Here is a 12,036-nt window from a genome sequence, read left to right as displayed (position 1 = left end):
ATGGACAAGATGGAAGAGCGGGCAGTAGCAGCAGAAATGGAGGTAGAGGACTTAAAAAAGAAATTGGAGAAATCTAATAAAAAAACTAAAGAGACACAAGAACTACTAGCTCAAAAAATAGATACAATGGAAAACCATAACAGAAGAAATAACATAAAGATAGTGGGCCTTAAGGAAGATGAAGAAGGCAAGAATATGAGGGAGTTTATAAAAGAGTGGATCCCTAAGACCCTAGGATGTCCAGAACTACAGCATGAAATGGAAATAGAAAGGGCACATAGAGTATTGGCCTCTAAACCACAACCACAACAAAAACCAAGATCTATTGTAGTAAAATTCCTAAGATATACTACAAGAGAAAAGGTACTGGAGAAGACAATGGAAAAAGTAAGAGAGGGCAACAAACCACTGGAGTATAAAGGGCAAAAAATCTTCATTTATCCAGATATAAGTTTTGAACTCCTAAAGAAGAGAAAAGAGTTCAATACAGCAAAGGCGATTTTATGGAAGAAAGGGTATAAATTTATACTAAAGCATCCAGCGGTATTGAAAATATTTATTCCAGGACAACAAAACAGACTATTCTCGGATCCAGAAGAAGCACGAAAATTTGCAGAACAATTACAAAAATAGACTGAGGGAGGAAGACGGGTAATGAGAGTTAAAATGATCACGACTGATATGTATGTGGGTAAAGACAAAAATAGACTGAGGGATGAAGACGGGTAATGAGAGTAAAAATGATCACGATTGATATGTATGCAGGTAAAGAGGTATAAGAGTGAATAGAGACAATGAGCATACATGAATGTATCTGTACTTAGAGGAAAATATAGATAGTATAGACAAGAATTAATAAGGGAAGGTAATGGAATAGAGAGAATAAGGAGGGAATTAAAAGAGGGACCTTTGTGACATATGAAAAGTGAAATCTTTTCTGGGGGAGGCGGGGTGGGGGGAAATAGCGGTCACTGCAAAATCAGTTGACGCTTGCGAGTGGATTCGCAAATCCAAATGGAGAGGGGAGATGTGGTTGTCCGACAAGGGATAAAGGACAACTCAGGAGGTGAAGGGGAGATTGGGGATAAATAAGATAGAAATAGGAGAATAAGGAAAATGTTAGATGTTGTAGGAATGTTGTCTTATAAAGAGTTGAAAATAAGAAAACAGAAATGGAAAAGGAGGAAAGGTAATGATGGAAAAACGGAAAGAGAAGATAAACAAAATATAAAAGGGCTACGCTGAACTATATGTCTTTAAATATTAATGGAATACATAACCAAATTAAAAGGAAGAAACTACCAAATTTAAATGAATAAATGTATTCCATTAGAAAAAATAACATATTGGTTAAGAAATAATATTGAAATATTCGAACAAGTATAGGAGCCTTACATTAAATACAATAGCGAAAACCTACCGGGGACAAACATTACCTAAGTTGATGGAAGGAGAAGGAAAGAAAAGAATAGACTCAGTAGAATTTCTGGTGTAATTTTGTTGAATGACAACATTGTCTGACTGGCTTAATGCAACCTAGATTGTATACCTAAAATGGATGAGGGGGGGGTGGGGGGGTGGTTTGGGAGGAAAGGGGGGGGGGGGGAGAAAAAGTCACTGTATATGTGTGAAAAGAAATAGTGTATATCTTGGCTAATGTGATTTATGGTGTGAAAAATAAAAAAATTTATAAAAAAAAAAAAAAAAAAACCTTCTATAGGAGCTCTACGGACAGTATCCTGGCCAGCTGCAGTTGCTGCAGAGAAATGGATCGGAGGTCAACGCACTGGACCATGAGTGGGAGAGAGGATCACTGGAGTCTCCCCCACCCCCCCCCCCCCATCAACGTGATCTACCAGGATCGTTATCTGAAGAGGGCACACAAAATCATTGAGGACCCCTTCCACCCTACACACAGCACCTTTCAGCTGCTCCCGTCGGGGAAGAGATCCAGGAGCCAGCACCACCAGGCTGAGGAACAGCTTCTTCTCATGGGCAGTGAGAATGCCAAATGACCAAAAGAACTGCTCACACTGACCATCTGAGACTCTCATATTAATGAAACAACATTTATTTATTTATTTGTGTAGATGAAATACTTGTCCTGCATATGTATTGTTTGTCTGTATGTGTGTTATGTCTGATTGAATGTCTGCATATTTTTTCACTGAGGACCAGAGGACGTTGTTTCATCGGGTTGTACTTATACAATAGATGACAATAAACTTAACTTGGTTTTTGTTTTAGAGTTATTAAGGGTCATAGTGTAAAGGGAGAACATTTGTTGACTGTTGATGGTGGTTACGACAGACACCGACACGATGCCGGTCATGGCAGAGACCAGTGTGGCGGTATTGATGGTGATTGGGGGAAAGAGAGGAGTGGCTGTTGCAGAGGCCAGCATGGTGACTATTCTCTGGTTATTTAGGCAGCCACGGAGACCACTCTGAATGGGACTGACAGCACAGCGCGGGTGTTTGTGCCAGATTCCCATCAACTAAGCAGCCCATGGAGAGGAGGAAACAACAGGAATACCGGATTTGCCTGCTGGAGGCACGTAGGAGACTGGAGATACTGGAATCTGAAACTGATCCCAATCTGCTGGAGAAACTCAGCAGGTCGAGCAACATCAGTGGGAGAAAAGGATTGGACAAGAAAGCCTGCAGGTGCTGGGGTCTAGTCCAATGCACAACATTGCTGGAGAAAATCAGCAGGTCATGCAGCATCCACAGGAAGTAACGGGTTTCAGGCCTGGACCCTTCATCGGGTACAAAAAATAATCATGTCTGAATAAAATGTGTGGGGGCAAGAGGAGAGGAAGAAGAGAGAGGCACGGGGAGGAGCACAGGCTAACTGGTCCTGGGCCCTGAGACAGGGCTCTGTCTCCCTCCATTCAGAGAGCCACTCCTTTCCCTGCATTCAGAGAGAAACCCCCTTCCCTCCATTCAGAGAGCCACCCCCTTCTGCTATCACTTCTCAGCCCTCACTCTTCTACCTCCCACCTGTCAACTGTTACCTGTTCACCTCTACTCCTCCCCTGCCCCTTTCTCCCCCCTCCCTACCTTTATATTTAGGCATCTGATCTTTTCTTACACCTTACTCCCTGTGGATGCTGTGTGACTTTAAATATAAATTTTTAAGTGTTAGACGTATAGCACAGTAACAGGCCATTTTAGCCCATGAGCCCTTGCCGCCCACTACAACCCCCAGTGGTGGGAGGAAACCAGATCTCCGGTTCGAACCCAGGTCCCCATCGCTGGCGCTGTAGCAGCATTGCGCTAACCATAGCCTGCTGAGTTTCTCCAGCACGCCTGTGCACTGCAAGGGGAAATGGAATGGCTGATGTTTTGAGCCAAAGCTCTTTATCAAGGATGTGGAGAAGAGAAGCCACGTAAGGAGGGTGGGGAGGGAGAGGTGGGATGGAGCTCACAGGGCTGGTGAACCAGGTAGAGGCAGAGGGCTGGCAGATCGCATACATGGGGATGGAAGGTCAGGTGGGTGAGGCCCCCCCGAGGGGAGTGGGGGAATGAGGCACAGGCTGCCGGTGCTAGTATCTGACAAGGAGAGGAGATGACAATGGGGGGAATTGGGGTGCAGCTGAGAGAATGGGGAAGATTGCAATGAGGAGATAGAGTGGAGGGGGATGGAATCAAAATGAGAATTGATGGGAAAGTGGACAATAAAGGAGGGGAGGGGAAGGAAAGGGGGAAGAGCAGAAAGGGGACAGAAGAGAGCAGGGACTCATTACCTGAAACTAAAAAATTCTTTACTTGTACCATTGGGCTGGAGACTGGCCAGACAGAACAGTAGGTGTTCCTCCCATCATTAATCTTCGCCATGGTTCATGGAAAAGTTTGTCCAGACCAACACCTTTGACTCCAGAACTGTTGGACTTGCGTGGATCTTCAAATCCAAAATAGCACCTAAGAGGGGCAACTCTGTGCGAGCAGCCTGCATAACGCAATAAACTACAATTTCCACTGTATCTCGACTCATGTGACTAAACCCTATAGAAGGAACAACTTCACAGAGAGATTATTGGTTTGTTGGGAAAAGCTGAGCCTCCTAATATCGAGAGATGAAATGGTATGGGTTACAGATCAATGTTAGTCAGCGGTTCCACGCAGAAAGTGACGAATTTCTCTACACAATAACTGAAACTTGTAATGACGTTCAGGAGTATTCTCTCATCTCAGCCTCGGGACTTTAGTGACTGGTTCAAAGTGTCTTTGCAAATGCAACACAGAGGATACAGCATGTTAGTACAACAGTGTGTATTTAAATCTCAAAGTAAGACTGAACATAGTTTTGATTGCTAAAAATTACCATTTAATATTTTATCTTAACAGAGATGCCTCCATTTTATTTCAAAATAAACTTATTTCACAATAAAACTATTTATACTGTGTGAGGGATTTTTACATTCACTATTATTCATTTGTACATTCTGGTCTCCAAATTATAGGAAAGATATCAATAAGGTAGAGAGGGTGCAGAGAAGATTTACTAAAATGTTGCCTGGATTGCAGTACCTAAAATATGGAGAAAGATTGAGTAGAGTAGGTTTTTATTCCTTGGAGCGTAGAAGGTTGAGTGGGGATTTGATAGAGGTATTTAAAATTATGAGGGGGATAGATAGCATAGATGTGAATAGGCTCTTCCTCTTGAGGGTAGGGGAGATTGGAACGAGGGGTCATGAGTGAAGGGTTAGGGGGCAGAACTTTTGAAGTAACATATCAGGAAGCTTCTTCACTCAGAGAGTGGTGGCTGAGTAGAACAACCTTCCAGAAGAGGTGGTTGCAGCAGGGTAAATTTGGTCATTTAAGAGAAGATTGGATGAGTGCATGGATGTGAGGGGGTTGGAGGGTTAGGGGCAGGGAACAGGTAGGTGGGACTAGTGGAGTTCACTTAAATTGGTGCGGATTACAAGGGCCGATATGGCCTGTTTCCATACTGTAATTGTTATATGGATATATGTTATATGGTTATTGTATCTTGTAGCATCAACAATTGCCACTAATGTGCCTCCCCTCCCCCACCTCCAGGGTTACTCCCCTTCTGTTGTTTGAGGGACTTCCCTGTAGTCTCAGACCCTGTGCCCGGTAATGGGAGGACTCTAGACTGCGGTCCTTCCCCACAGTGCCCTTGCGTTGGCTGCACCAAGCCTCAGTGCACCCCTCAGCATGTGCTCCCTGACATCTCCATGTGCTGGAGACCAACAAGTTTCAGGCAGACCAAGTTTCTCTTTCACTGAGTTGATGGTCTTCCAGCAGTTCTGGTTGTCTGACTGAATGATGGACGTAGTCAAAGGTGTTGGTCTGGAAAAACCTTTCCATGAAGGATTGGTAATGTGGGAATGTCCAACTGCCTGGGAACAGGGCCAGGCCCATTGTTTGCAACAGCTGGGACAGGTACATAAAGGCACTTGGATGTCTGTCTCTGCATGGGAACAGCCTGTAGCTAAGACGGTTCTCTGTCACCCTGCTGCAGGGAATGAACCATGATAAGGAGCCTTCCATCTTTCTCCACACACTTTGTAGAATCCTTCATTCTACAAAGAGTTGGACAACTGTCTCCACTCCACTGTAGTTATCTCAGGGAAAACGCACTTTGTGAATGATGTTCCAGATGATCAGGAAGGATCTGACTGGGAGGGCTCCTCTCACCGCCACCAAGCCAGGTCCTGCTGCTTGTTTGTGAACCCTGGCAATGAGGCGTACCACCAGACGACCTGGACAGTCTGCTTGGGGGACCATCACGCCAGATCGATTGAGTCCTTGACTCTGTGTCTCCAGAATGTTCCATGCTGACCACTGCCTGATGGCCTTGTGGTTGAAGGATAGCTGGTGTGGCAGAGAGTCCAGCTGACTGGGACATTGCACCAGAGCACCAGAGCCAGGCCTATCCTTCGCAACACCTGGGACAGGTAGAACCTCAGCTCATAGCAGCATTTGGTACTCTCGTACTTTGGTTCCACGCACAGCCTGATGCAGCCACACACGAAGGTGGTTGTCAGGGTGAGAGCCACGTTGGGACCATCCTTGCCCCGTACAGTGACTTGTACATGGTGACCTGTTGGACCCTTTCCATCTTGTATCGCCATATGGACTGGAAAACTGCTCTGGTGACCGCCAAGGCAGAAGTGAGGGGGAATGGGCCATGTACAGCAGTACCGAGAGCATCTCGCACCTGATAACTAGAATCTTCCCCGTTATTGAGAGGGAGCGCTGTGCCCACAGACACAATTTCTCTGGGCCTTTGTGATCCACTCCGACCAATTCTTGTTGCATGTTTCAGCCCCTCCAAACCAGATCCCCAGCACCTTCACGTAGTCCGATCTGACAATGAAGGGGATGGTGGACGGTGGGGCCAGTTACCGAAGAGGTTGCCTCGCTCTAGTTCTGGTTTACCCTGGCACCACATACCGACTTAAACTGGCTGCAGATGCTGATCACTCTGCGGATCAATCATGTGTCTGAACAAAAGGCAGTGATGTTGTCTATGTTTAGGGAGACCTTGACCTGGGTGCCTCCATGCCTGGCAATGTCACTCCTCTTGGACCTGAGTGCCTCCACTCTCTGGCAATGTCACTCCTCTTATGGTCTCGTCCTTCCTGATGGATTCATCAAAGGATTCTATGCAGCACATAAATAGGGCTGGGGAGAGTGGGCAGCCCTGCCTGACTCCAAACTTGATGGGGATGCTATCTGTTTCCCACCCATTGATTTGGACTGTATTATTGATGTCTGTGCAGAACAGTTCACTGAATTCTGGATTCCTTCCCCAAAACTCATTTTGGAGAGCACGTCCATCATGTGCATATGTGATATCTGGTCAAATGTCCTCTCCTAGTCCAAGATGATGAGGCAAATATCCACCCCCATGCCCTGCACATAGACAATGTTGTCTCTGAGCAGTATGAGACTGTCAGAGATGTTCCTGCCCAGAACCATGCAGGTTTGGTCTGGGTGGATCTCCTGCCCGGGAGCAGACTTGACCCAATTTGCAATTACCTTGGACAGGATCTTGTAGTCAACGTTAATCAAAGGGATGTAGGAAGAAGTCAGGTAACTATTGGCCAGTTAACTTAGCATCTGTAGTTGGGAAAATGTTTGAAGCTGTCATTAAGGATGAAATAGTGAGACATTTAGAATGAAGGGGATCTATCAGGCAGATGCAGCATGGGTTCAGAAAGAGAAGGTTTTGTTTGACAAACTTGCTGGAGTTCTTTAAAGATATAATGGGTGAGGTAGATAGAGGGGATCAGATTGATGTTGCATATTTAGATTTCCAGAAGGCATTTGATAAGGTACTGCACTAGACATCAATAAGATACAGGTGAATGGAGTCGGGGGAAGTATATTGGCATGAATTGAGGATTGGTAAACTGACAGAAGGCAGAGAGTCGGGATAAATGGGTGTTTTCTGATTGTCAGACAGTGGTAAGTGGGGTGCCACAGGGGTCAGTGCTGGACCCACAAGTATTCACCATTTACATTGATCATTTGGAAGGGAGGACAGAGTGTAGTGTAGCCAAGTTTGCGGATGATACTAAATTGAGTGGAAAAGCAAATTGTACAGAAGATGTGGAGATGCTGGAGAAGGATATAGTTAAGTTAGGACAAAGGTCTGGCAGATGGAGTACAACGTTAGTAAATGCGAGGTCACCCATTTTGGTAGGAAAAATGGAAGAGCAGATCATTATTTAACTGGTGAAAGATTGCAGCATCCTGTTGGGCAGAGGACTTGGGAGTAGTTGTGTATGAATGGCAAAACGTTGGGTTGCAGGTACAACAGGTTATTAAGAATGCAAATGGAATGTTGGCCTTCATCGCTAGAGGAATTGAATTCAAAAGCAGGGAGGTCATACTGCAACTGTACAAGGTCCTGGTGAGGCCACACCTGGAGTACTGTGTGCAGTTCTGGTCTCCATACTTGAGGAAGTGCTTATCTGCCTGATGTTTCTCTTGGAATAAGTGGAACAGAAAAGAACTTTGTTGTAGCCTGAAAGAAAGAGGTTACCATCTGGAGAATCCTGATGGGGCAAGTTTCTTCAGCGAGACAATGAGGTGACTAATGGTGGTTCTTCAGCCTGTTGAACTTTATACATGTTAAATTCCATGCACAGTATAAGAATTGCCTGCATCCAGAGAACTTTGAAGAATGAGAAGTGAGATTGAACTGTGAACCAAAGAACTTTTCTTAAATTTACACAGACATTACATATACATGCGCTTAGAATTAGAAGGAGGTTCATTTGGGTTAGTTAATTATAGAGATAAGTTAAAGTTTGATTCTATTTTCATGTTTAAAAATAATTAAAAACAACTTGTCTTGGTGAATGTCTATTGCTGCTGGGTTTTGGGGTCCTTTGGGCTCATAACACACTTGAATTCAGAAGAATGAGAGGAAATCTTAAAGAAACAGATAACATTTTGAAAGGGTTAGATAAGATAGAGGCGGGAAAATTGTTTTCACTGGTGGGTGAGACCAGAACTAGAGGACACAGCAAAGATTCAGGGGAGTAGATTTAAGATGGAGATGAGGAAAAACTTTTTTCCCAGAGCGTCTTGAATCTGTGGAATTCTCTGCCCAGGGAAGCAGTTGAGGCAACTTCATTAAACATATTTAAGGTTCAGTTAGATAGCTCTTAACATAAAAAAGGAAGTAAGGGATATGGGGAAAAGGCAGGTAGGTGGAGTTGAGTCAATGATCAGATCAGCCATGATCTCATTGAATGGCGGAGCAGGCTCGATGGACCAGATTTCTTATGTTCTTATGATATGGGTCTCCAATTCCTGATATCCTCCTTCTCTCCTTTCTGTTTGGAGATAAGGGTGATGATGCCCTTCCTCATGGAGCCTGTCATGCTGCCTGGTGGGAGCAGAAGGATCAACGATGTGCAAGGCTCCACTGATCTGTCAGCCTCAGTGATGTCACCCCTCCCCTCCCCTCCCCTCCTCCCCTCCCCTCCTCCCCTCCCCTCCTCCCCTCCCCTCCTCCCCTCCCCTCCTGCAGCGAGGCTTCACCCACAAACCTCTGACTCAAGGCAGGTTGTCACTAAATAAGATAACCTGAAAGATTCCATGGGGTGTGTGACTTTCACATCATTAGGATATGCAAAGCATATGCCAATGCAAAGGAAGTGAAAAAGACAGACAGCAAATTATGTTTGAGATGTGATAGTCTCTGTTGGCCAAATAATGGGAAATGATGAGTCAGAGATAGGGTGGAGATGGAGAACCTGGTTGGGTGGTGCAGAACAACAACCCCGCTCTCAATATCACCAAGACCAAGGAGCTGATTGTTGACAGGAGTGGGAGGCTGTCGGACCCCACACCTGTTTGCATTGAAGGTGATGGAGAGTCAGAACCTTCAAGTTCCTGGGAGTCCACATATTAGGACCTCTCCTGGAGCCAGCACATCGAGGCAACTGTGAAGAAGGCACACCAGCACCTACTTCCACAGGAGTCTGAGGAGATTTGGCATGTTGTCAGGCACGCTATCAAATTTCCACTGCTACGCTTTGAAACGTACACTGATTGGTTGCATCACAACACAGTTGGGAAAAGGCTCCAGAAGGTAATGAAGACAGCCAGGTCCATTGCAGGTTCAGGCCTCCCATCCACTGAAAACATCTCTGTGAGGCACAGCTTCGAGAAGGCAACCAACATTATAAAGGACCCCCATCACCCTGGTCACAACCTCTTCTCACTGTTCCCTTTGGGCCTGAAGACCAGCACTTCTCAGTTCAAGAACAGTTTCCTTGTCACACTAATCAGAGATTGCTTCGCACCACTTTAGCCGCTTTCAGGTGGAATAGCTGGGAGAATGCAGTTCCAGAGCTGGCTGTGGGTGTGTGTGAAACGATATTTAGGTGGCAGCGCTGAAGGTGCTGTTCTGCACTTGAAAGGTCCACAGCGGGGAGAGGCGCTGTCAACTGTGGGCGTAGTCCCACCCACTTTCAGGTACCTGGGGGAGCGCTCGGAAGCGGAGAATACACCTACCCGAGGAGGGTTGGGTAAGTACTCCTCGGGACAGGGTTCTCCACTTTCAGGTGGCCTCCCAACAGCCGCATTCGGGTATTTTAGGTGGCTTTACGTTGGGGTATTCTGGCCACCTGAAAGCGACCTTTGTTTTCTTGCACTAGGACAAGTATTGTTAGGTAAAAACATCATGAGCTGGGAATGTAGAGGGAGTCACCCAGTGCTGGGCCGTAACAAGATGCAGTTGTGACCTCAAGATACTCTCAAGATAAGAGTGGGGATGACAAATTGATGTGCAGGAGGCTAGCAGAGAGGGACAGCAACAGTTTATTCATTGGACAATGTCATGGTATGATAATTTACTAAGTACGTATCCTAAGGTATATAAAAAACACCACTTGCTGATAACGGCAGAATGCGCCTTCTCCAACTAACACTGTTAGTTGCAAGTGTTACAATCCGGCAATAAAGAACAAAGAACCTTGATTTCGACTCAGTCTGGTGTTTGACTCACTCATTCATGAACAAAGCAGACCTACCCTTCGCACCCCCCTCCCCTTCCCATCCCCCCTCCCCTCTTACCTCCACTCTTTTCCACTCCTGTCTTTATTATTTATTGTCTCCTTTAATTCAGTTTATTATTACAATTTATTTAGCAGTACCTGTTCAGCTGCAGCAAGTAAGATTTTTGGTGCAAATGTGGATGACAATAATTTCATCATTATTCTCATTGTTCAGTTGGCAAACAGATGGCAATTTACACAGCAGTTGCAGATCTCTAGGATCGTGGAGGCATCTCTTCCAGGCCCATTCAAATGCTTGTCTTGACACTTCTGAAATGCTGTCACCAACTCCATTTCCACTACTCTCTCTGGCAGTGTCAGCCCTCTGGGTGACAAAGGACAACCTCAGATCGCCTCAAAATGTAAATTTTAAATGGAGACGTAGAGCACGGTTACAGGCCATTTTGGCCCCTGCTGCCCAATTACACATCTTTGAGGAAACTGAACCCGGGGAAAATCCACTCAGACACAGGAAGAACAGTCAGTGTAGGATTTGAACCCTGGTTGCTGGTCTCGTAACAGTGTTTGGCTAACCACTACACTAACCATGCCACCCCAATCTCTTGTCCCTTGCTCTCAGCCTGTGATAAGGGAGATGTTTCCTGCAGTCTACTTTGTCCGTACCCCTGATGATTTTACACACCACATTTATACCTCCCTTCCTGTCTTCCACTCCAGGAAGACAGAGCTAGCCACTCCATTTTCTCCTCCTAAGCTCATTCTCCTCCTAAGTACATCTTGTGTACACAGTCCACTAGTTGAGGTCTGGATAATGTTTCAGAAAGATCAAGCAAAATCTCCTTGCTCTTGTACTGAATGCCCCAACACTGTCCCATATGCCTTCCTAACCATGGCCCCCTTCATGGGCCTTTGGACTTGTTGACCCGCTGTTCTTCAGTTGTCCTGAGAATGTTCCCACAATGTCACCATTGGTGTTCCCCATACATGACCCCTCACATTTGTATGGATTAGGATTGATTGCCATTTCTCAATCCATAACCCTAAATCTATGATAGATACCACCTTGGGGGAAAGGTGGGTCTGTGGTGAGTAGTGGGACAGGGGTCAGCGTTGAGTGTAGGCTGCACTGCTCTGTTGGGCTGAGGTGACCTCTCTGGAAGAGGGGGAGAGAGAAGGTTAGGGTTAGGGTGTGGAGAACAGGGAGGCAAAGGGAGGGTAGGTTAGGATAAGGTTGGGGAGGGGAGAACAAGAAGGGAGGAGAGGGGAGAGGAATTAGGGGAAGAGGTGGGGAGGATGAGAGGAGGAGAAGGGTGAGTTAGGGAGAGGAGGGGAGGGTAGGATTGGGGAGAGAGGAGGAGGAGGGAGGATGGGAGGGAATGGGATAGGAGAAGAGGGGAGGCAAGGGAATGGGAAGGAAAAAGAGGGTAGGGGAGGGAGAGGGACAGGAGTGGAAGAGAGTGGAGGTAAGAGGGGAGGGGAAATGGGAAGGGGAGGGGGGTGGGAAGGGTAGGGGAGGGGAGGGGGAA

The sequence above is a fragment of the Narcine bancroftii genome, chromosome 14 (assembly GCF_036971445.1).
Source record: "Narcine bancroftii isolate sNarBan1 chromosome 14, sNarBan1.hap1, whole genome shotgun sequence".
In the NCBI taxonomy this organism is placed as follows: Eukaryota; Metazoa; Chordata; class Chondrichthyes; order Torpediniformes; family Narcinidae; genus Narcine; species Narcine bancroftii.
The sequence above is the reverse complement of the archived record's forward strand: the minus strand, read 5'-3'. Positions refer to the sequence as shown.